The sequence below is a fragment of the Lepidochelys kempii genome, chromosome 7, assembly GCF_965140285.1.
Source record: "Lepidochelys kempii isolate rLepKem1 chromosome 7, rLepKem1.hap1, whole genome shotgun sequence".
Lineage (NCBI taxonomy): Eukaryota > Metazoa > Chordata > Testudines > Cheloniidae > Lepidochelys > Lepidochelys kempii.
Genome location: NC_136386.1, coordinates 123841401 through 123865583, shown reverse-complemented (window position 1 = coordinate 123865583; position 24183 = coordinate 123841401). Strand labels below are relative to the sequence as shown.

At 48.5% G+C, this 24183-nt stretch overlaps 1 protein-coding gene across 3 annotated transcripts in view; it reads left to right on the top strand.

Moving 5' to 3' along the window:
* Positions 1-24183, top strand: part of KCNIP2 (potassium voltage-gated channel interacting protein 2) — a 135396-nt gene that overhangs the window by 37723 nt on the left and 73490 nt on the right. The window lies entirely within an intron of this gene.

The window sequence follows — 24183 nt, the reverse complement described above, 5'->3', positions numbered from 1 at the left end:
TTCTGAATGCTAAGAAACCCACTTGTGTTAAACCATCCAGTGTGGGTGTTGGTTTGTGTCTAGCTCCTCCCGGCAAAGGCTTTGCTGGTAGAGCGCGACTGGCAAAGCCCCGGTAGAGACGCAGGATATATTGGCCATAGGAGTTCCTTAGCTGGTATGCGCTGGCTACACACAGTGCGGGAGGGGTTTACTGACCCAACTTTGTACCGTAAACCTGGCTCAGCAAAGCACAATAAGCTAGACCAGTTTAAAGCTCCTTATTCCAGTATAACTGCCTCTACACAAGGACTTGCACTGGTGTAACTGGCAGTAAAACAGTTGCACCCCTACCTGCCATAACTGCTGGTGAAACTGCCAGGCGTAGACTGGCTGCCGGGGTGGCAGGCACCCTTCTTCAGACTCCATGCAAGGCACGGTTGAGGCCTCGTTACACGGTGGAGGCAGCTACAAACAGTGGAGGGCTGCCCAAGGCATCTGAGATGAGCCCCATGGGCGAGGCGCGTTCCTGGTTGTAAATGCAGGAACTGGGAGATGGGTTGGAGGCTGTATGTACGTTGGCGGCAGGGAGACAGGGCTTCTTGGGCACTGATCTCACCGGAGAGGCAGGCGAGGGGTTTCTGAGCAAGGGTGTGGCCTGCTGCTGGCTGTCTCCACCGCTGTCAGGGACCCAGGCCTGTGCACGGTTCTCTTGAAATCAGACTTGGTTCCCCCAAGAATAGAGCGGCCTGGCTGTGACAGCTCTTGGGGTTAGCTGAGGTGTCTGGGACGAATCGCTACCAGCTGCCACAAGCAGGAGGGAGCCTGGTCTGCACCCACCTGGGGAAACACCCTCCTGCCCCCCCAGCTACCACCAGGTGCTGCTCCAGGCTCTTTCCCAGTGCAGGCCAGCAGTGACCCCCTCCCCCTCACTCTGTTACACTCGAGTGCCTCGTTCCTCGTCTTCTGGACACCCACCACGTGCGCTGAGCTGCTGCCTTGGGGAAGGAAGGACACCTCAGTTCAGTGCTCTCGCCTTGGTCCCACGGTTTCTTGCATGCAAGGCACTGAGACGTCCGCAGTAAACCCAAGCGGGCGTTAATTTAACAGAGCTCGAGATCGATGCAAATCGGAGTGAGTAGAAGGGTTCATCAGCTTACAGGGAAAAGCAAAGCCTAGAACACAGGCTGTAGCCTGGACTTCCAGAGCGGTTACTGGCCCGTCTAATAAGATTCCTCACCCTATGGTCAGTCTGTACTGTGCTTGTCCGGCCCAGAGAGCTGGGAGCCACCTTTCGTGAGACTGCTCCTCTGGCAGCATCTCCCCTGGATAAAGTCTTGTCCTTTCCTCTTCTCTGATGTAGTTACAGGTGGTCTATTACCCCCTGGGGTCCCCTGCTCAAGACTCTACTTGGGGTTCTTTGTCATGCCTTGAAGCCAGCACCTGGTGCAGACAGCTGGCTCCATGGATGTTCGTGGCTCTGTGTCGACTGAGTTAGCCCTGAAACCTGCCTTGCCTTAAGTGCCCAGTCTCCCCTCTGCTGGTTTGGACTCAGCGTCTCCAAGCCTGCTCTTGAGCATCCACACTGCATTGTAACCCTATGTTTGCACTTGCTGGACCCGGGCCTCAGTCATGGTACCGCATCCACACTGCACGAGACAGACCTCCTGCCTTGGGCCTGCCGCTTGTCCTTCGCCCGCACTGCGAAATTGTGGAGCTTGGCTCCAAGTCATGGCAGCGCTCTGGCTCTGACCCATCCCCCTGAGTACTTGCTGACCCAGGTCAGGCTGCTTTGTGTGTGGATGGAAGAGGCACCTGGGTTCAAACCTGAGACAGAATCTGAATGAGTTCAGGGCTTAACCCGGCCACCTAGCACCTCCTGCCAGTGAATGTGATGGGCAGAGGGAGCAAGAGGGGTGCTGTGGGGTGTGTGTGCCCCATACAGATGTAATGATGCTGGCTTTGGTGGGACCCAACTGAGAGTACCAATTCAGGACTATCTGCTTAGAGCAGGGCAGTTACAGCCCAAGGCTGGGGTTTCTGTGCACATCAAGGCAAACCAAACCAGCCAAATGGAGAGGACTTTGATCTCACCCCACTGGCTAACCACAAGTCACACAAGCAATTCTCTTAGATGCTCCAGTTTCCCAGTATCCCCACCAGTGCCCCTCATTATGGGGATGTCTGTTTATGAAAACCAATACACCAGTAAAAGAAAAATGGTTCTCCTGTTCCCAAAGGACCAAGCCCTCTAGACCCAGGTCAAATAACTTAGATCTTACCCAAAATACATGCTTATAGCTAATTCTTATGAACTAAAATAAAATTTATTTAAAAAGAAGAGTTGGTTGAAAGATCAATATACATGCAGACTTGAGCTCAATTTCTTGAGGCTCAGCTACAGAGCAGAGATGAGTTTGCAGTCCTTTTAGAAATAGTCCACAGGTTATAGTCCAATGTCCATATACAGGGTGATTCCAGCCAGCAACTGGGGATCTCAAGCCTTATGGCTCAGGGTTTCCCCTTCTTGAAACCCAAAGCAGATCTGAGATGAAGGACCGCTGGGATCTAATTTGGATATGGATAGAGCCCTTTTTAATGTTTTAAATAAAGTAAATACTAATGGAAACTGATCATGGGAGACTTTAACTTTCCAGATATAGACTGGAGGACGAGTGCTAGTAATAATAATAGGGCTCAGATTTTCCTAGATGCGATAGCTGATGGATTCCTTCAGCAAGTAGTTGCTGAACCAACTAGAGGGGATGCCATTTTAGATTTGGTTTTGGTGGGTAGTGAGGACCTCATAGAAGAAATGGTTGTAGGGGATAATCATGGCTCAAGTGATCATGAGCTAATTCAGTTCAAACTGAACAGAAGGATAATAAAAATCTGCAGCTAGGGTTTTTGATTTCAAAAGGGCTGACCTTCAAAAATTAAGGAAATTAGTTAGGGAAGTGGATTGGACTGAAGAATTTATGGATCTAAAGGTAGAGGAGGCCTAGGATTATTTTAAATCAAAGCTGCAGAAGCTATCAGAAGCCTGCATCCCAAGTAAGGGGAAAAAATTCGTAGGCAGGAGTTGTAGACCAGGCTGGATGAGCAAGCATCTCAGAGGTGATTAAGAAAAAGCAGAAAGCATATAGGGAGTGGAAGATGGGAGGGATCAGGAAAGCTACCTTATTGAGGTCAGAACACATAGGGATAAAGTGAGACAGGGTAAAAGTCGAGTAGAGTTGGACCTTGCAAAGGGAATTAAAACCAATAGTAAAAGGTTCTATAGTCTTTTATAAATAAGAAAACAAAGTGGGACCACTAAACACTGAGGATGGAGTGGAGGTCAAGGATAATCTAGGCATGGCCCAATATCTAAACAAATACTTTGCCTCAGTCTTTAATAAGACTAAAGAGGATCTTGGGGATAATGGTAGCATGACAAATGGGAATGAGGCTATGGAGGTAGACTTTACCATATTTGAGGTAGAAGTGAAACTCAAACAACTTAATGGGACTAAATTGGGGGGCCCAGATAATCTTCATCCAAGAATATTAAAGGAATTGGCACAAATTGCAAGCCCATTAGCAAGAATTTTTAATGAATCTGTAAACTCAGGGGTTGTACCATATGATTGAAGAATTGCTAACATAGTTCCTATTCTTAAGAAAGGGGGGAAAAAGTGATCCAGGTAATTATAGGCCTGTTAGTTTGACATCTGTAGTATGTAAAAATTGGAAAATTTGAAGGAGAAGGTAGTTAAGGACATTGAAGTCAATGGTAAATGGGACAAAATACAACATGGTTTTACAGAAGGTAGATTGTGCCAAACCAACCTGATCTCCTCTTCTGAGAAAGTAACAGATTCCTTTAGACAAAGGAAACGCAGTGGATCTAACTTACCTAGATTTTAGTAAGGCGTTTGATACTGTGCCACATGGGGAATTATTAGTTAAATTGGATAAGATGGGGATCAATAGGAAAATTGAAAGGTGGATAAGGAATTGGTTAAAGGGGAGACTACAACAGGTCCTACTGAAAGGTGAACTGTCAGGCTGGAGGGAGGTTACCAGTGGAGTTCCTCAAGGATCGGTTTTGGACCAATCTTTAATCTTTTTATTACTGACCTTGGCACAAAAAGTGGGAGTGTGCTAATAAAGTTTGCAGATGAAACAAAGCTGGGAGGTATTGCCAATTTAGAGAAGGACCGGGATACCCTACAAGAGGATCTGGATAACCTTGTAAACTGGAGTACTAGTAATAGGATGAAATTTAATAGTGAGAAGTGTAAGGTCATGCATTCAGGGATTAATAACAAGAATTTTAGTTGTAAGCTGGGGACGCATCAATTAGAAGTAACAGAGGTAAAGGACCTTGGAGTATTGGTTGATCAAAGGATGACTATGAGCCGCTAATGTGATATGGCTGTGAAAAAAGCTAATGCGGTCTTGGGATGCATCAGGCGAGGTATTTCCAGTAGGGATAAGGAGGTTTTAGTACCGTTATACAAGGCACTGGTGAGACCTCACCTGGAATACTGTGTGCAGTTCTGGTCTCCCATCTTTAAGAAGGATGAATTCAAACTGGAACCGGTACAGAGAAGGGCTCCTAGGATGATCCAAGGAATGGAAAACTTGCCTTATGAAAGGAGACTTGGGGAGCTTGGCTTGTTTAGCCTAACTAAAAAGGTTGAGGGGAGATATGATTGCTCTCTATAAATATATCAGAGGGATAAATACCAGAGAGGGAGAGGAATTATTTAAGCTCAGTACCAATGTGGACACAAGAACAAATGGATATAAACTGGCCACTAGGAAATTTAGACTAAAAATTAGACGAAGTTTTTTAACCATCAGAGGAGTAAAGTTTTGGAATAGCCTTCCAAGGGAAGCAGTGGGGGCAAAAGATTAATCTGGCTTTAAGATTAAACTTGATAAATTTATGGAGGAGATGGTATGATGGGATTAAATATTCATGGTAAATAGGCCCAATGGGGTGAGATCCAAGTTACCCAAGAAAATTCTTTCTTGGGTATCTGGCTGATGAATCTTGCTCATTGCCATATTTGGGGTCGGGAAGGAATTTTCCTCCAGGGCAGATTGGAAGAGGCCCTAGAGGTTTTTTGCCTTCCTCTATAGCATGGGGCACAGGTCACTTGCTGGAGGATTCTCTGCTCCTTGAAGTCTTTAAACTACAATTTGAGGACTTCAATAGCACAGATAAGTGTGAGGTTTTTTTGTAGGAGTGGTGGGTGAAATTCTGTGGCCTGCATTGTGCAGGAGGTCAGACTAGATGATCATAATGGTCCCTTCTGACCTAAATATCTATGAATCATGTCCCAAGGTGTTTATACATTTGCAGCAGCCTCTTGGCCTGAGAAGACCATCAGCTTCACTTTCCTTCTCCCAAACACCCTGGCAATTAGCACAGGGTCATTTATCCATTACACTGTTCAGACACAGGTTACCACAACCTTCAAAGAGACACTGACAACAATACTATGTCACTCAAGTGTCTTCCTAAATGTTAATCCTCCTTTTTTGGTTTTTGAATCAAAGCCATAGCCAAGCCTCATTTGACATCACAAGCCCTGAGCACACAGCTCCCCTTCTCTCTCTCACCATGCCGGCTGCATTTCACAGCTCTCTCCATTTCCATCTCTTCCTAACCAGTTGGCCCACTGTCAGGTCAGTCTGGGAGTTCGTTAACTCTTTCTGGCCCTGTCACCTTTCAATGAGATTATATTACACTCAACGTCCCAACAGGGGGAAATCTTATAACTTCACTTACTGTTGCTTCACACATTTTACCAGTAAATCCTGAGTCTTCAAATGCTATCTTGCAAGGCAAGTTTTGTACAAAGATCATTATACGCAGCTGTGAATACCAGGGTGTATTCTATCACACCTTTTACTGCTGCAAGTTACTTAGTGCATTCAGCAAAAACAACGAGGAGTCCTTGGGGCACTGTTGAGAGTAACATTTATTTGGGCAGAAGCTTTCATGAGCTAAAACACACTTCATCAGATGCATGGAGTGGAAAATACAGTAGGTGGGGGGGGGAAGGGGGTGTGTGCACACACAGTACATTCAGTATCCCACCCCCTGTCCCAGATCCACAGGAATGGTGCTATGTCTCCAGCTTTGGACTAGCTTGAGGAGGAACTCCTCAGGGTCTTGCTCTTCCTCACATGGCTTCACCACCTCCTTAGCCTGGACCTCTGGGCCTGCTTCACCCCGTGAGCTCTGCTCAGTGAGTCCCACTGAGACAGACCCCGTTGGAGACTTGCCCACTCTGCAGGGATTAACACCCCTCGCCCAGCATTGGCAGAGATGCTTATACAGCTGCCCAAACATTCGGGTTTATTCGTTAGCTGGGCACACTCTTGGAGCAGCACAGAGAAATGACAGTTAAAGTGTCGTCCTGGGGAGCCAGAGCCCAGCCAAGCTGCCGTGAGCCCCCTGGTTCAAGCTCTGCCGGACCCTCCAGCTGAGGCCAGGCCTACACTACAGGCTCACTTCGGTAGAACTGCATCGCTCAGGGGAGTGAAAAATCCAAACCCCTGAGTGACGTCGTTACTGCGACCTTGGCCCCCGAGAGTGTCTCCCGCCGACCTACCACCGCCTCCCCTGGTGGGGGAGTAACCCAGCTGGCAGAGCGCTCTCCCATCCGTGTAGAGCATCAAACTATAGACTAGTGTAGATCTGCCCTGACTGTCTCCAGCATCTAACACATCTCCCCTCCCATGTCCCCAAGCTGGGCAAATGCAGCCCAGCCCCCTGTTGTGAGGTGGGGAAAGTCCATATCCTCCCGGTTATCACTGTCCGGCAATTGGACTAGCCAAGCTGCCTGGTGCTCCCCATATCAATGGGGCCTCTGAAGACAGGATGGCGACACCCGTATCTGTTGCTTCATCTGCCCTGAGAGCAAAACCTTTTCCACCCCTAGGCAGCAGGGCACAGAACTCCCCCAGGAGTACTCTGGGGTTAGTGATTCCATGCTCGGATAATAAGAATATAGCAGTAGGGATATTACCAACCACCTGGCCAGGATGGTGATGGTGATTGTGAAATGCTCAGGGAGATTAGAGAGGCTATAAAAATAAAAAACTCAAGAATAATTAATGGGGGATTTCAACTATCCCCATGTTGGCTGGGTTCATGTCGCCTCAGGACGGGATGCAGAGAGTTTCTTGACACCTCAAATGACTGATTCTTGGAGCAGCTGGTCCTGGAACCCACCAGAGGAGAGACAATTCTTGATTTAGTCCTAAGTGGAGCACAGGATGTGGTCCAAGAGGTGAATACAGCTGGACCCCTTGGCAATAGTGACCAGAATATAAATAGGTTTCAGAGTAGCGGCCGTGTTAGTCTCTATTCACAAAAAGAAAAGGAGGACTTGTGGCACCTTAGTCTAAGGTGCCACAAGTCCTCCTTTTCTTTTTGCATAATATAAATAAACATCCCTGTGGTGGGGGGAAAACCCCACAGTGGCCCAGCTTGGTAGCATTTAATTTCAGAAAGGGGAACTACACAAATGAGGAAGTTAGTTGAAATGAAATTAAGACATCCAAAAACCAGTTGGAGAATACTTCAATCTCTCTGGTCGCTCAATTACAGACTTAAAAGTGGGCAATACTTCAAGAAGAAAACTTCAAAAACAGACTCCAATGAGAGCCTGCTGAATTGAAATTAATTTGCAAACTGGATACAATTAATTTAGGCTTGAATGAAGACTGGGAGTGGATGGGTCATTACACAAAGTAAAACTATTTCTTCATGTTTATCCCCCCCACCCTCATCCCCCAAAGTTCCTCAGACCTTCTTGTCAACTGCTGGAAATGTCCCACCTTGATTATCCCTACAAAAAGCTTCCCCCCTCCCCCACCACGCTCCTGCTGGTAATAGCTCACCTTAAGTGATCACTCTGGTTACAGTGTGTCTGGTAACACCCATTGTTTCATGTCCTCTGTGTATATAAATCTCCCCACTGTATTTTCCACTGAATGCATCCGATGAAGTGAGCTACAGCTCACAAAAGCTTATGCTCAAATTTTAGTCTAAGGTGCCACGAGTTCTCCTTTTTCTTTTTGCGAATACAGACTAACACGGCTGCTACTCTGAAACCAGAAATTAAAAGGTACAGCACCAAAAGTGAAATCTCTGCCAAAAAAAAACAAAAACTCTGCATGGAAACTTTTTAAAGACCCCATAACAGAGGCTCAACTTAAATGTATACCCCAAATTAAAAAACCTAGCAAGAGAACCAGAAAAGAGCCACTGTGGCTAAACAAAGTAAATGAAGCAGTAAAAGGCAAAAAGGCCTCCTTTAAAAAGTGGAAGTTAAATCCTAGTGAGGAAAATAGAAAGGAGCATAAACACTGGCAAGTGAAGTGTAAAATATAATTAGGAAGGCCAAAAAACAATTTGAACAGTTAGCCAAAGAAGTACAACAGAAGCAAGAAGCCTGCTAAACAACCCATGGGGCCACTGGACAATCGGGCTGCTAAAGGAGCACTCAAGGATAAGGCCATTGCAGAGAAACTACATGAATTCTTTGCATTGGTTTTCATGGTTGAGGATGTTAGGGAGATTCCCAAATCTGAACCAGTCTTTTTAGGTGATACATCTGAGGAACTGTCCCAGATTGAGGTGTCATTAGAGGAGGCTTTGGAACAAATTGATACACTAAACAGTAATCCGTCACCAGGACCAGATGGGAGTCACCCAAGAGTCTGCAATTTCACATCGCAGTTCCTTCAGAACTGCTAACTGTAGCCTGTAACTGATCATTTAAATCTGCTTCTGTACCAGATGACTGGAGGGGAGCTAATGTGGTGGCAATTTTTTAAAAGGGCTCCAGAGGTGATCCTGGCAATTACAGGCCAGTAAGCCTGACTTTAGTATCACACAAACTGGTTGAAACTATAGTAAAGAACAAAATTGTCAGACACCTAGATAGATGAACACGATTTGTTGGGGAAGAACCAACATGGTTTTTGTAAAGGGAAATCATGCCTCGCCAATCTACTAGAATTCTCTGAAGGGGGTCAATGAGCTTGTTGCCAAGGGGGATCCAGTGGGTATAGAAATCTTAAATTTTCAGAAAGCCTTTGACAAGGTCCCTCACGAAAGGCTCTTAGGCAAAGTAAGCTGTCATGGGATAAGAGGGAAGGTCCTCTCATGGATCAATAACTGGTTAGAAAGATAAGAAATAAAGAGTAGGAATAAATGGTCTGCTCTCAGAATGGAGAGAGGTAAATAGTGGTGTCCCCCAGGGTCTGTATTGGGCCCAGTCCTAGTCAACATATTCAAAAATGATCTGGGAAAAGGGGTAAATAGTGAGGTGGCAAAATTTGCAGATACAAAACTACTCCAGACAGTTAAGTTGCAGGCAGACTGCGAAGAGCTACAAAAGGATCTCACAAAACTGGGTGACTGGGCAACAAAATGGCAGATGAAATTCAATGTTGATACATGCAAAGTAATTCACATTGGACAACAGAATCCCAACTCTACATATAAAATGATCGGTTCTAAATTAGCTGTTCTCACTCAAGAGAGACCTTGCAGTCATTGAGGACAGTTCTCTGAAAAATCCACTCAATGTGCAGCGGCCGTCATAAAAGCCAACAGAATGTTGGGCATCATTTAGAAAGGGACAGATAATAAGACTGAGAATATCCTATTGCCTCTATATAAATCCGTGATACGCCCACACCTTGAATAGTGTGTGCAGATGTGGTACCCCATCTCAAAATAGATATATTGGAATTGGAGAAGGTTCAGAAAAGGGGCAACAAAAATGATTAGGGGTATGGAACCGCTGCCATATGGAGAAGAGATTAATAAGACTGGGACTTTTCAGCTTGGAAAAGAGACGACTAAGGGGGGATATGATGGAAGTCTATAAAATCATGACTGGTGTCAAGAAAGTAAATAAAGTGTTAGTTACATCTCATAACACAAGAACTAGGGGTCACCAAATGAAATTAATAGGCAGCAGGTTTAAAACAAACAAAAGGAAGTCTTTCTACACACACACACACAGTCAACCTATGGAACTCCTTGCCAGAGGATGTTGTGAAGGCCAAGACTATAACAGGGTTCAAAAAACTAGATCAATTCATGGAGCACAGGGCCATCAATGACTATGGGCCGGGATGGTGTCCCTAGCCTCTGTTTTGCCAAAAGCTGGGAATGGGTGACGGGATGGATCACTTGATTCCCTGTTCTGTTCTTTCTGGGGCACCTGGCATTAGCCACTATAAGGAGACAGGATAGTGGGCTAGATGGACCTTTGGTCTGACCCAGTCTGGCCATTTTTATGTTCTTATGAGTCACTTAGCAGCTTCCCAGTCAGATTTGTAACGTTGGCCATGCGGATCTTCCATTTGATAGTTGATGCTGAAAAGAGGACGTATATCCTTTGCAGTACTCCAAAGAGATCTTCTGAATCTAAAGGAGATGGCGCAGCATCTGACCCAGCCAGGCTGAGGGAATGATAGACACAAGGCACAAAGAAACCTCTTGTTGCTTCAGAGCATCAGCTAAGTTATATCTAGTAATTGTACCCAGAAAGCGTGAGCAATGATTTGCCCTCAGTAGTGGATCTGTGTTAACATAACAGTGTGGATTCTGGAATGAATATAGGAGGGCAAATAACACCCCCACCAAAACACCCACCAAACTATGCTGAAAGAACATAGTGTTCAGTCCAAAGAAACCAGAGCACGAGAAGCCAGGAAATGACTTCTCAGTGCCTCATTAGGTCGCCTCTTATTTTAGGGGCAAATGAATATCCACATAAGGAATACCTGAAACATTTTTACTTCAAAGAGTCTATTTTCCCTTGTAAGGATGCTGCTTCTGGCAGGACACAACTGAGAATATCCATTCAGGACAAATTGCTTAGAGCAGGGCAGTTACAGCCCAAAGCTGAGTGTCCTTTATTAAGGCACACCAAAGCAGCCAAACAGAGAGGACTTTGTGGTTTGCCAGTGGGGTAAAACCAAGTCATCTAAACAATTCCCTTAGATGTTCCACTTTCCTTTTATCACCAGTAGCACTGCTTCTTATGGGGATGAATGGTTATGAAAACCAGTACTACAGTAAAAAGGTTCTCCAAAGCCCAAAGGACCAAGACGCCAGTCAGATCTTACCCACAAATCACACTGTTGCCAATCCTTTAGAATCGAAAGATTTATTCATAAAAAGAGAGAAATATAGATGAGTTAAAATTGTTTATATGTAATTGATTCCATTTAGTAATGGCAAAGTTCTTGGTTCAGGCTTGTAGCAGTGATGGAATAAACTGCATTCTCAAAAAGAAAAGGAGGACTTGTGGCACCTTAGAGACTAACCAATTTATTTGAGCATGAGCTTTCGTGAGCTACAGCTCACTTCATCGGATGCATACCGTGGAAGCTGCAACAGACATTATATACACACAGAGACCATGAAACAATACCTCCTCCCACCCCACTGTCCTGCTGGTAATAGCTTCTCTAAAGTGATCATCAAGTTGAGCCATTTCCAGCACAAATCCAGGTTTTCTGTAGGGAGAGTGGTCACTTTGGATGGGCTAATACCAGCAGGAGAGTGAGTTTGTGTGTGTGTGGGGGGGGGGGGGGGGACAGAGGGTGAGAACCTGGATTTGTGGTGGAAATGGCCCAACTTGATCACTTTAGATAAGCTATTACCAGCAGGAGAGTGGGGTGGGAGGAGGTATTGTTTCATATTCTCTGTGTATATATAAAGTCTGCTGCAGTTTCCACGGTATGCATCCGATGAAGTGAGCTGTAGCTCACGAAAGCTCATGCTCAAATAAATTGGTTAGTCTCTAAGGTGCCACAAGTACTCCTTTTCTTTTTGCGAATACAGACTAACACGGCTGTTTACTCTGAAACCTGCATTCTCAAAGTCTCTGGAGAACATCCACAGCTGGGATGGTCATCAGTCCTTGGTTCAGAGCTTCAGTGTAGTAAAGTTTCTCCAGAAGTAAGAAGCAGGATTGAAGACAAAATGGAGGAGTTTCTAGGGCTTCTTATATCCTCTGCCATGTGGAAGGACCCCTTTTGTTCTTACTGTGGAAAATCACAGCAGCAAGATGGAGTTTGGAGTCACATGGGCAAGTCACATGTCCATGCATGACTCAATTCTTTACAGGCCGTTGTTAACATGTTAGTTTGAACATCCCCAGGAAAACTTCTCATGTGGATTGGAGTCTCCCAAGATACATTGTCAGTTAAGTGTTTCTTGATTGAGCACTTAATCTGCAAATTCCTTTCTCAACAAGCTGACCAAACGCTTCACTAATGCTACTTAGAATCAAACACATTGAGATACAAGAACATAGCCAAAATTCATAACTTCAGCTACAAAAATGATACACACAGACAGCATAATCATAACCAGCAAATCATAACATTTTCATAGACCCCTCACACAACAACCTTTTGTACAATATTTGCTGCCAAATATAGAACAGTGGTTGCAACAATGATCTATATGGTCAGTTTGTCAATAACATCACATCCCTTTTGTAGCTAACAACAAAAACAGCTCCCCAAGCCCAGCGCCCCCCAAGCCCGGCACTCCAGGTGATTGCCTGGTTTGCCTGCCCCTAAATCTAGCACTGGTACCAACCTTGGGGCAGACTCAGTACCAGGCACAAACCCCAAATTGGTGGTGAGTTCTGCACTTGGATTTCACCAACCAGTCATCAAGTGTGAACTCCTCAGGTGCAGTAACAGCCTCCCTATGGAGTCACAGACAGTCCCCTTAGGTACTCTGAGCTGTCTTGCCACTCAAGTGAGCCTGCTTTTTGTGATACTGGTCCCTTACACCCACGATCACAGCAGGTTAATCCCAGTCCCAAAGGATGAGTTGCTTACCCCAAGTCAGTTGCACCTTGGATCTCACACCAGAGACAGTTGGCTACCAGCCTTGTGTAATAAACTAAAGATCTTTTAACTAGGAGAAGGAAAGGTGGAGTTTACCAGATTAAAGCAGGTAAACATAGATACACAAATGAGTTACGATCTTAAATTTCCAAACTAATAGAGCTTGCTTATCATAGCAGCTTTTGTGTGTCCTGCAGGGCTAACCCAGGCTAAGCAGTTGGGGGGGGGGGGGGTCTCTTGCTTATGCTTAGGAATCTGGCCCCCTAGAATCCAAGCAGCAATGAGATCCAGTTCCTTCTTGTTAGGGGTTTTTATTCCCTCACCCAGTGTTACACAGATAAAACTACACAGGATTGTTTCAGGGGACAAGATAAGATGTCACATTTATTATAATACAATTTGATATAAGACCAATATCTAATACCTATGTAAACACACACACACATCAAATGTTCTGCAGCTGCTAGATAGTTACCAGTCCTGAATGTAGCTTGAGTTCGTGGCTTGGGTTCGTAGCTTGTGACAGCTAACTGGCCAGGAAAGCCGGGCACAAGGAAGGGCTGGGTCTCTGTTGGGCATGCACCAATGCCCTTCCATGTTGGCAGCAGATTGTTACCCTCCAAAGTCTTCCATCTCACCCATCCCTTTTGTAGGCTTTAGTTTGAATCCAGAGTCTACAGGTATTGCTATGTCACGCTGCCTCTGGGTTTGGTGTGATTGATCCCGCATCAATTGCAGACGTGACTTTCAGCCTAGGACCTGGCTGTGATGTTTCTTCAATTGTATTTTTTTTCTTTTTCGGGTGGACTCTTCTTGCTTTGTCAGGGCTGTTGTATGCATCTTCAGCTGTTGGTGTTCACACTTTATTTCATCAGGACAGTCTGGGGCTGGAGGTTGATTCCATCATCCATACGTACCTCATTCCCACATCTAAACTAATCCGATTACAGCAGGGTTTTCAAAAATGAAGGTTGCAGCAAGCTTTTACAAAATGGAGTGAGCATTTTAAAACAGAGGTTGGGACAAGTTAAAATGGAGTTTGAGTTGCAATATGGACAAGTGTAAGGAATGGCAAACAGGGAACAGAAGTTACAATGTTGAAGCAGGTTTCAGAGTAGCAGCCGTGTTAGTCTGTATTCGCAAAAAGAAAAGGAGTACTTGTGGCACCTTCGAGACTAACCAATTTATTTGAGCATGAGCTTTTGTGAGCTACAGCTCACTTCATCGGATGCAGTGCAAGTTTCAGCGATTTAAGCAGCAATTGGATTGAAAGTGAAACTCAATTAGCCAGTTATTGGGGTAACCAGTTTTATGAATGTTTCATTCATAAAACTTTGCTTATAAAGTTATATTAATAAAGTGAACAATTAAACAATTTCATCAGTTCTACACCAGTGTCCTCTGAGCTGCACACTCTGACAGGAGGAATCCACTTGCATGACTCATCTTACTGGGAGGGAGGAGGAACAAAACCTTTCCACACTAGTCCATCCGGTATCGAGGGGCCCTCCCAGAGTGGCAGGACATCACAGCTTTGGTTGGAGATCAGCGCTTTCCACTAGTTAATGGCCCTCTCCTGTCTGGTGATTTATGCTGTCAGAGCCTCACCATACAGATGCTGAAATATTACCTTGCACTAGGGGACACAGACGCTTTAAGTGAGATTAATGCCGGCAGCCACTCACAAGCATTCAGTCAAGACTAAACAGTTTTATCCTTCTAACCTCTGTTCCCAACACGCTCACCCAGGTGAGCCAGGCTGACCCCAGCCATGTGCCCCCGTTCAGCTGAGACACGGGGACTTTGGCATGAGCTGACACCTGCTCTGCCAGTGTCCCCCTCCCCCCAACACACGGTGCAGGAAGGGCTGTCACTGGTGCTCCTGAATACACCTCCGGGTCCCCCTATTCTTGATCAGGCGTGTGCCATGACGTTTTCTTTTCCTTTGATCTGAACTATTTTCATATCCTACTGCTGTCGGACTAGGGTGCAGGGCAATAGTCTGGACTTGGTCCCATGAGCTCAGCACGATCATATTCGCGGGGAATGGTCCGTTGGAACCTTGAGGTTTCTGTTCGACAGGTAAGGCTTGACTCTGGCATGACGTGCCCTCTCCAGGATGGTGTAGTGCTGGCCAGCAAGGTCTCATTGTTGCTCAAGAAGGTAACGGGGTGTGCCGAGTCCCCCCGCACCCCAGCCTGCATGGGCACTGCCCGAACCCAGTGTTAGAAGCCTCAGTGCATCGCACAAAGGGTTTGCTGAAATCAGGGCTGGCTAAAACCCGTTCTGTAGAGCAAGCCTTTTCTTATGCCCTTGAAGCCTTTCTCATGGGCCTTGGTCCTTATCACCCAGTCCGGCTTCTCCTGTTTTTGGTATGGTCTGTTATAGGGGCCACAATGGCACTAAACCCCTTAACAAACCTCTGATTTAGTTGGGGTTGGTCCCACTTTGAGCAGGGGGTTGGACTAGATGACCTCCTGAGGTCCCTTCCATTTTGAGCTTCTGTAATAGTGGGCCAGCCCAATAAAGGATTGCACCTGCTGCTTGGTTGGTGGGGCTGGCCAACTCTGAATGGCTTCTACTTTGAAAGGGGCAGGGCAAACCAAGCCACTGGCCACCCTGTGTCCTAGTGAAGGTACCTTCCTGGCCCCCGTCTTGCATTTGGACGCCTTGGCAATGAGGTTGGCTCCTCTAATCCTCTGCAATACAAGTCCCAAAGGGTCTTGCCAGGAGTCACTAAAAATAGCCAAGTCGTCCACAAAGGCCCAGATAACGGTTTGCACACCCTACGGCACCCCATTGATAAGCCTCTGAAAGGGGGCCCCTGCATGAATTAGTCCAAAGGCCTAACTTTAAACTCCTCTAGGCCGGCTTCCAGTATCAGTGCTGACTTCTGCTGGGTATCCACATGTAAGGGAATTTGCCAATACTCACAAGTCCAATCCTGAGGGCTGATGAATTTTGCCCTCCCCCTCATCCCCCCCCGATTGAGTAGGCCCTTTATCTGGGGTGCGGGGTAAGGGTCAGGTTGGATGATGGTATTTACCCTTCTAAAGTCTGCACGGAATCCCATGGCTTTCATCCCTGTTAGGTGCCAGCACAGCAGGAGATGCCCAGGGACAGTTTGATTTAGTGATTGACCCCCCTATCCAGCCTGCTTTCACTTCCTCCTGAATCTGTCTTTGCAGGTCTCCTTTGACCCGGTATGCAGGGTCACCCAGGCTCACAATGCAAACCCTCAGATGTGCCCTTACATTACAGGGTACAGATGTTGTAAGTGAGATTAATGCTGCAGCAACTCGCAAGTATTCCATAAAGTCTAAAAGCTAAATGCATTCTTACAGTCCTCAGCTCCTATTTTACCAACACTCACGCCCAGGTGAGCCAGACTGATCCCAGCTCTGTGTGTTTGTCAGTGGTCAGCTGAGACCTGGGGCCCTTGGCATGAGCTGCACCTGGTCTGCCAGTGTCGCACACCCGCCTCCCCCTCCCCCTCCAAAGCTCAGTCAGACCCATGGTTTCTATTAATGGGAGCAAGGCGGGTGCACTGGGGGCCAGAGACTCTTCACTGGGGCCTGGGGCCCTCTCTTGACATCATGGTGTTGTAGGAGTGTTACAGTATATCGGCGGGGAGCCGTGACACAGCAGGGCTGAGCCAGGTGCCAGGAATGAGGGAGCAGGGGGCCCCTTGGATGCAGCTGAGCTGGGGAGCGAAGGGCAGAGCAGTCAGGAAAGCTGGATTCTCCTGGATAGGTTGTTCTTCTCTTCTCCCTCCTTACCGTTGTGGTGGGGAGCTGTCATGTTGCACCCCAGAGGTGGCTTCATTTCAGCAGGGGAGTAATCCCTGTGAACCCCTTCTCTGCTGCACAGGGGGGCAGGGACCCCTCGGCTGGCACTGTAGAGCCAGGGCCTGGGTGGGTCCCAGATGGTCTGGAGTTACCCCTGGGCCAGTGTGTGTCCAGGCCCTTCCTTCTCTTCCCTCTCTTCACCCCCCCTGAGGGTGCTGGCTCGTTCCTGTAGGGTCTCAGGGGATCGGGCTCTGAGCACACCACTGTGTTGTCGTAGGGCTGCGCTGATTCCTCTGCCACGAATTCCCCTCTCCAGTCCTGTCCTTGATAGCTGGGCAGTGCCTCCAAAGCTTGCCCCCTGCACCGGCTTCCCATCCGCACGAGATCCACCCCCCTTCCCCAGCCCTGACACGCTTCGCTTCCCCCTCTGCACCAGCCCCGCGACCCTGCTCCCTCCTGCCCTGGGACCTCTTCGTCCCCCTGCGGCCGCGCTGACCCCCAGCGAGCGCCTCGTCTCCCCTCTGCCTCGGACCCACGGCACGGGCCCCCACTGCCTGGCATTCCTCCAGCTCCAGCCAGGATCCCCGCCAGCCTGGCCTCCACGCCACCTCCAGGCCAGGCCTCTGGGCCGTGTGCTCCTGGGCCTCTGTGGGCTGCTCCCACCTCCCTGGGCTTCTGACACACCTGCCCCCTCCGCCTCCTTTCCCTGTACTGCCTTGGGCCATCCCCCTGCTCCTGTGGCTCCAGCCCCCGTCCTGTGCCTGTCTCTGTCACCCTTCAGCTGCATCCCAACGGGGCCAAACCTGAGTGCCTGACCTCTCCTCCCAGCCCTGTCACTCTGGCCTCCACCCTGGGGCTCGCTGACGCCCCCTGCCTCGTACGGCCAGGCCATGTCTAGGACTTGCCGCCTCTTCCCCTATGACATCTTGAAGAGCCGACCTGAGCTCTGTCCTCACCCCCAGAGTACCACTGCCATCCCTAGCCCCCATGTTGTGCCCTGCCCCCCACCTCCCCCTGCCCTGAAGCCATCCGCACCAAGCATCCCCATCTAACTCTGCGCTCCCCTCCACCAGCAGTGCCAGCCTCACCCACCACCTTGCTTGCCACCCACTGTGCCTGGGGCTAGTCTGCAAAGCCCCACCCTGGCCTCCTTCACATGTTCACCATATGGGTCCCCAGAAATGCCCTGGCACTGTGCAGAGACAGGAGCCTCTTGGTCTGCTCTCCCAGCATGATCTATCCCCTTTCCTTGCCCCCCCCCCATTTGGGTCATAAATTCCAAGGCCAGAAGGGACCACTCTGATCTTCTAATCTGACCTCCTGTATAGCATAGTCCACAGAACTCCCCCCGCCCCCCCCCCCCAAAAAAAAAATTCCTAGGGCGGATCTCTTATAAAAACATCCAATCTTAATTTCAGGTTATATGCTATTTGAGACAGGGACTGTCTTCTCTTGTAATTGTACAGTAGGCTGTAAGCACTGCTAAAAACACACCGGTAACAACTGAAATAGTTGAGTTAACTTTTTTATGGTGGTATCATTAGGTTTCAGAGTCAACACCCCACCAAGGTGAACAGGAAGAGCTCATGCCTCTTGTCAAGGTTCCTCCCCCACTCTGAACTCTAGGGTACAGATGTGGGGACCTGAATGAAAAACCTCCTAAGCTTATCTTTACCAGCTTAGGTCAAAACTTCCCCAAGGTACAAAATATTCCACCCTTTGTCCTTGGATTGGCCACTACCACCACCAAACAGATACTGGTTACTGGGGAAGAGCTGTTTGGAAACGTCTTTCCCCCCAAAATACTTCCCAAAATCTTGCACCCCACTTTCTGGACAAGGTTTGGTAAAAAGCCTCATCAATTTGCCTAGGTGACTACAGACCCAGACCCTTGGATCTGAGAACAATGAAAAAGCATTCAGTTTTCTTACAAGAAGACTTCTAATAGAAATAGAAGTAAATAGAAATAAAGAAATCCCCCCTGTAAAATCAGGATGGTAGGTACCTTACAGCGTAATTAGATTCAAAACATAAAGAATCCCTCTAGGCAAAACCTTAAGCTACAAAAAAGATACACAGACAGAAATAGTTATTCTATTCAGCACAATTCTTTTCTCAGCCATTTAAAGAAATCATAATCTAACGCATACCTAGCTAGATTACTTACTAAAAGTTCTAAGACTCCATTCCTGGTCTATCCCTGGCAGAAACAATGTATAGAAAGACAGAGACCCTTCACATCCGATGCAGTGAGCTGTAGCTCACGAAAGCTTATGCTCAAATAAATTGGTTAGCCTCTAAGGTGCCACAAGTCCTCCTTTTCTTTTTGCAAAGACAGACTAACAGGGCTGTTACTCAGAGACCCTTCGTTTCTCTCCCTCCTCCCAGCTTTTGAAAGTATCTTGTCTCCTCATTGGTCATTTTGGTCAGGTGCCAGCGAGGCTACCTTTAGCTTCTTAAAAAGAAAAGGAGGACTTGTGGCACCTTAGAGACTAACCAATTTATTAGAGCATAAGCTTTCGTGAGCTACAGCTCACTTCATCAGATGCATATCGTGGAAACTGCAGCAGACTTTATATATACACAGAGAATATGAACCAATACCTCCTCCCACCCCACTGTCCTGCTGGTAATAGCTTATCTAAAGTGATCATCAGGTGGGCCATTTCCAGCACAAATCCAGGTTTTCTCACCCTCCACCCCCCCCACCCCCACAAATTCACTCTCCTGCTGGTGATAGCCCATCCAAAGTGACAACTCTTCACAAATTCACTCTCCTGCTGGTGACTGTGTAAAGAGTTGTCACTTTGGATGGGCTATCACCAGCAGGAGAGTGAATTTGTGTAGGGGGGTGGAGGGTGAGAGAACCTGGATTTGTGCTGGAAATGGCCCACCTGATGATCACTTTAGATAAGCTATTACCAGCAGGACAGTGGGGTGGGAGGAGGTATTGGTTCATATTCTGTGTATATATAAAGTCTGCTGCAGTTTCCACGATATGCATCTGATGAAGTGAGCTGTAGCTCACGAAAGCTTATGCTCTAATAAATTGGTTAGTCTCTAAGGTGCCACAAATACTCCTTTTCTTTTTGCGAATACAGACTAACACGGCTGTTACTCTGAAACCTGTCATTTAGCTTCTTAACCCTTTACAGGTGAGAGGAGCTTTCCCCTGGCCAGGAGGGATTTCAAAGGGGTTTACCCTTCCCTTTATATTTATGACACCTCTTTTAAAACTGGTCCAGCTGTTCTCTGTGGTTTCAAATGAGCCGATTGCTGCCATGTCTGGACACCAAGGGACACGGCACCTGTTCCTCCCTTGTGCTGACTCGGTCGCATTCGGAGCGAATAGGAGGGTGAGATAAATGGATATTGCTAAATGAAAACAGAAATCCTGCCAGAGAAGTACCTGAGTGAGCCACTGGTGCTGTGCAGGCAGCTTTGTTAGGGCAGGGTTGCTCAGGACCCGTGGTGGTTACTGGAGGGTTGCTCGGGTACTATGTTGTCATGGGGTTGGTCAGCCCGATTCTCTGTGCACTGGCTTGGAGGCTCGCTCGGGAGCACTTGCCTGTCAGCATGGGTTTGTTATTGTAGGGTGCTCATGAGCACTTGGCCGCTGCTCAGGCGTTCATTCTGGTGGGGAAACACAACCCTGACGGGTGGTGCACAGTCTTCTGTTCGGACGCGGGGTGGGGCAGCAGGGTAGAGGGACCCAGGCACCATATCCCTGACCAGTGCATGCTGCCCTGGGGTGTTGGTCTAGTGAGCCTGTGTAACGAGGCTGGTTCTGGCAGGACCTCACTGAGAGTGCCAATTCAGGAATATTTGCTTCAAGCAGGGCAGTTACAGCCCAAGGCTGGGGTTTCTGTGCACACCGAGGCAAACTAAACCAGCCAGACAGAGAGGACTTTGGTTTTACTGCACTGGCTAACCACAAGTCCCACCAGCGATTCCCTTAGACACTCCAGTTTCCCAGTGTCCCCACCAGTGCCCCTCGTTATGGGGACAGATGGTTATGAAAACCAATACCCCAGTAAAAGAGAAAAGGTTCTTTTGGGTCTAAGCCCCAGACCCAGGTCAATATACAAATCAGATCTTACCCACAAATTACGCTGCTGCCAGTCCTTTAGAATCTAAAGCTTTATTCATAAAAGGAGAGAGATGAGAGCTAGAATTGGTTCAATGGAATCAATGACATACAGCGATGACAAAGTCCTTGGTTCAGGCTTGCAGCAGTGATGGAATAAATGGCAGGTTCAAATCCAGTCTCTGGAGAACATCCCCAGCTGGGATGAATCTTTTCAGTCCTTGGTTCAAAGATTCAGTGCAGCAAAGTCCCTCCAGAGGTCAGAAGCAGGATTGAAGACAAGATGGAGATGAGGCATCAGCTTTTTATCGTCTTTTCCAGGTGTAAGAACCCCTCTTTGTTCTTACTGTGGGAAAATTATAGCAAAATGGAGTTTGGAGTCACATGGGCAAGTCCCTGCACACCTCGCTGAGTCCCAAGCTGATGGTCCTTAATGGGCCATCAAGCAGGCTAGGCAGAGCTGAGCAACAACTTGTCTGGGGTGTCACCCAGAAGCAGAGCACATGAGTTTGAAATACAGACAGTACAGAGCCAATATTCATAACTTTAACTACAAGAATGATACCCACATATTGACAGTATAATCCTAACCAGCAAACCATCACCTCGTCTGAGACACCTTATTTGACCCCCTTTATACAAGATTTGGTGCCACTGCAGGACCTTGGTTGCAACGATCTATATGGTCCCAGATTATGTCACTAACATCACACCCTGATGGGATCATGTGTGGGGATCAAACCTGGGACCTCTGGCTGGATTAAGCATGAGTCGAGCCCATGAGCTGGGAGGCAGTCATGGACTCGCATGTGATCCAGCCACTAGAGCGGGGCAGAGCTGTAGTGTGGTTATAACCGGCTCAGGGGAGACAGGGGGAGGGGGACCAGGTGCAGCCTGACCCAGCTGGGGAAAATAGTCCAACCCCCAGCTCCTGTGTGGCAGGTGGTGATGCCAAGGGAGATGGAGGGCAGTGAGCTGCCGCCATTGGAGAGGAGCTGCTCTGAGACCTGCCAGGCGAGGGGCTCTGCTGGGGGTGAAGTGGGTTCCACGTATCCCACCCATCCCAGAGCTGTCTGAGCCTCTGACCTTCCCTTCCGTCCCCTGGTGGCTGGCATCATGTGACGGGTCCCAGGAATCAACCCCCTTCCTTGCCTCCCCCCAGCCCAGTTCCTGTGACAATAAGGCAGAACCCACTGACCTAACTTTTAGACTTTCAGCCGCCCTGCAGCCAGGTCCTCACACGGGGCCTGGTGGTCATGGAGGCAAGGTAACATCATGGAGCAAAAACCTGGCTGAGACCGTCGGGTTGGTCAACATTCACCATGGCAGGAGGCTGGTGGCTGGTGCCTCTGTTGCTAGGGCCTGTGTCAGGGCCGGCTCCCACGTTTTTGCCACTCCAAGAAGCAAAAAACAAAACAAAAAAACCTTGCCACCGAACACGGAGCTGGAGTGATGGGGCGCCCGCCAAATTGCTGCCGGCGACCAAAGAAGGGTCATGTCCCCACCGCCGAATTGCAGCCAAGCACGAGATGCTTGACAGAGCGGCTGCCGAATTCCTGCCGCCGCCGAGGGTGGATTGCCGCCCCAGAGCCCGGCGTCCTGCCACCCCTTTACATTTGCCGCCCCAGGCACCTGCTTGGTTCGCTGGTGCCTGGAGCTGGCCCTGGCCTGTGTTAAATATATTTATTAATGATCTGGAACCAGGGGTGGGAGACTGCCAGATGACCCAAGATTATGTACATTGGGCAGGACCAGAGAGACGCAAACCCAGCCAAGGGAATGGATAACATGATGGCAAGTGAGAGATGCTGTGGATAAATGCAAAGTAATGCACGGTGGGGGAAGTACTGAGACAGAGGCCGGGCAGAGTTGTTGTATAATTTTGGATGTACAATGTTGATGTTTGTGTTTTTAAGCTTTTTTTTTGTTTTGATTTTAAACTTTCATCATTGTGGGAATCCCCTCAAGTGCATGGCAAGCATGTCATGGCGGTAGCTGCTGAGATGCAAAATGTTAAAACTTTATCATTAGCAAAACCCCAATTGTCGATATCCCATGTCAAGTAAATATATAAAGTAAATATCCTCAAATAGACCCCCTAGGAGGTTCTCATTCAGCCCTGTTCTTAGTCTGATCAGTGCCGATGGAAATATTTTTCTATGGGTTTGTGCATATGGTGAAATCCAAGTTTGTTTTCGGTAAATGTCAGTAATCTAATCCTTCCACACCCGCTCGTATGTTACCTCAGGCCCGAGATGAACGGTGTGAAAGGCACTTGGGCTCACTGTGCAGCTATAGCTTAAACAAAAAAATCTAACCAGGTGTTAGGATGCATAAGGAAGGGGCTAGACAACGATCTGGGGCCTATTCTAATGGCAGCAGATAAATCAATGGTGCAGCTATGAGCATCCTCCTCACACAGAACTGGAAGGGGGGTGAGAGGATTCAGGGCCTGCAAAACTCTCTTCCAAAGAGAATGAAAAGAGGGGGCGGGTTGCCTGGGGGGCCAATAAGAGGAGCGATGAGAAAAGTCTGTAAGCAATAACACACCTCAAGCAGGGAGCATGGGAGCTGTTCCCCTGGCCCGTAACACATGAACCTGGCCATTTTCACTTAAATGAAAAGGTGGAAATGCTTTCACACCCCAGGATTAGCAAGTGGAACTCACTGTCACAGGATGTCATTGAGGCTAAAAACTTAGCAAGATGCAAAAAGGGACTGGATGTTTTATATGGATAACAGATAAACTGCCCTGTGTGACACCCTAGCCCTGACAGAACATCTCCCACTGACTATGGGGGGGCACGCCCAGCATCCCACCAACACACTGTCACCAGGGCACCCTGGAGCCTCTCTTTCCCTGCCCCCTGCCCCTATGTGTGCAGTTTCTCTAACACACCCCTCTGGCTCAGGGCAATAACCCACACGCTGCCAAAGGCTGAGGGAGAGGCTGAGCCCTGGGTGTGGAGTAGGTGTCCAGGGTGAGGCCTGCATGGGGCACTGGGGGCTGGCCGGCTGTGCCCTACCTGGGGATGGGCCCTGCCTTGCCCTGGAGCAGGGGCGATGGGCCCGGCCTAGGGGGCTGGAGCAGGGGCAATGGGCCCTGCTGTGCCTTCTGCAGGGGGCTGGGCCCTTCCCTGCTGGGGGGGCTGGAGCAGGGGATGGGGATGGGCCCTGCCCAGCTGTGCCTGGCCCTGCCCTGCCCGGGGGGGCGGGAGGGGGAGGGATGTGCCTGGCTGTGCCCTGCCTGGGGGGAGGAGGGGATTGGGCCCTGCCCTGCCCGGGGGGCTGGAAGCGGGCATGGGCCCTGCCTGGGGGGTGGGGGGGGGAGGCATGGGCCCTGCCCGGGGGGCTGGAAGCGGGCATGGGCCCTGCCTGGGGGGTGGGGGGGGGAGGTATGGGCCCTGCCCGGGGGGCTGGAGGGGGGCATGG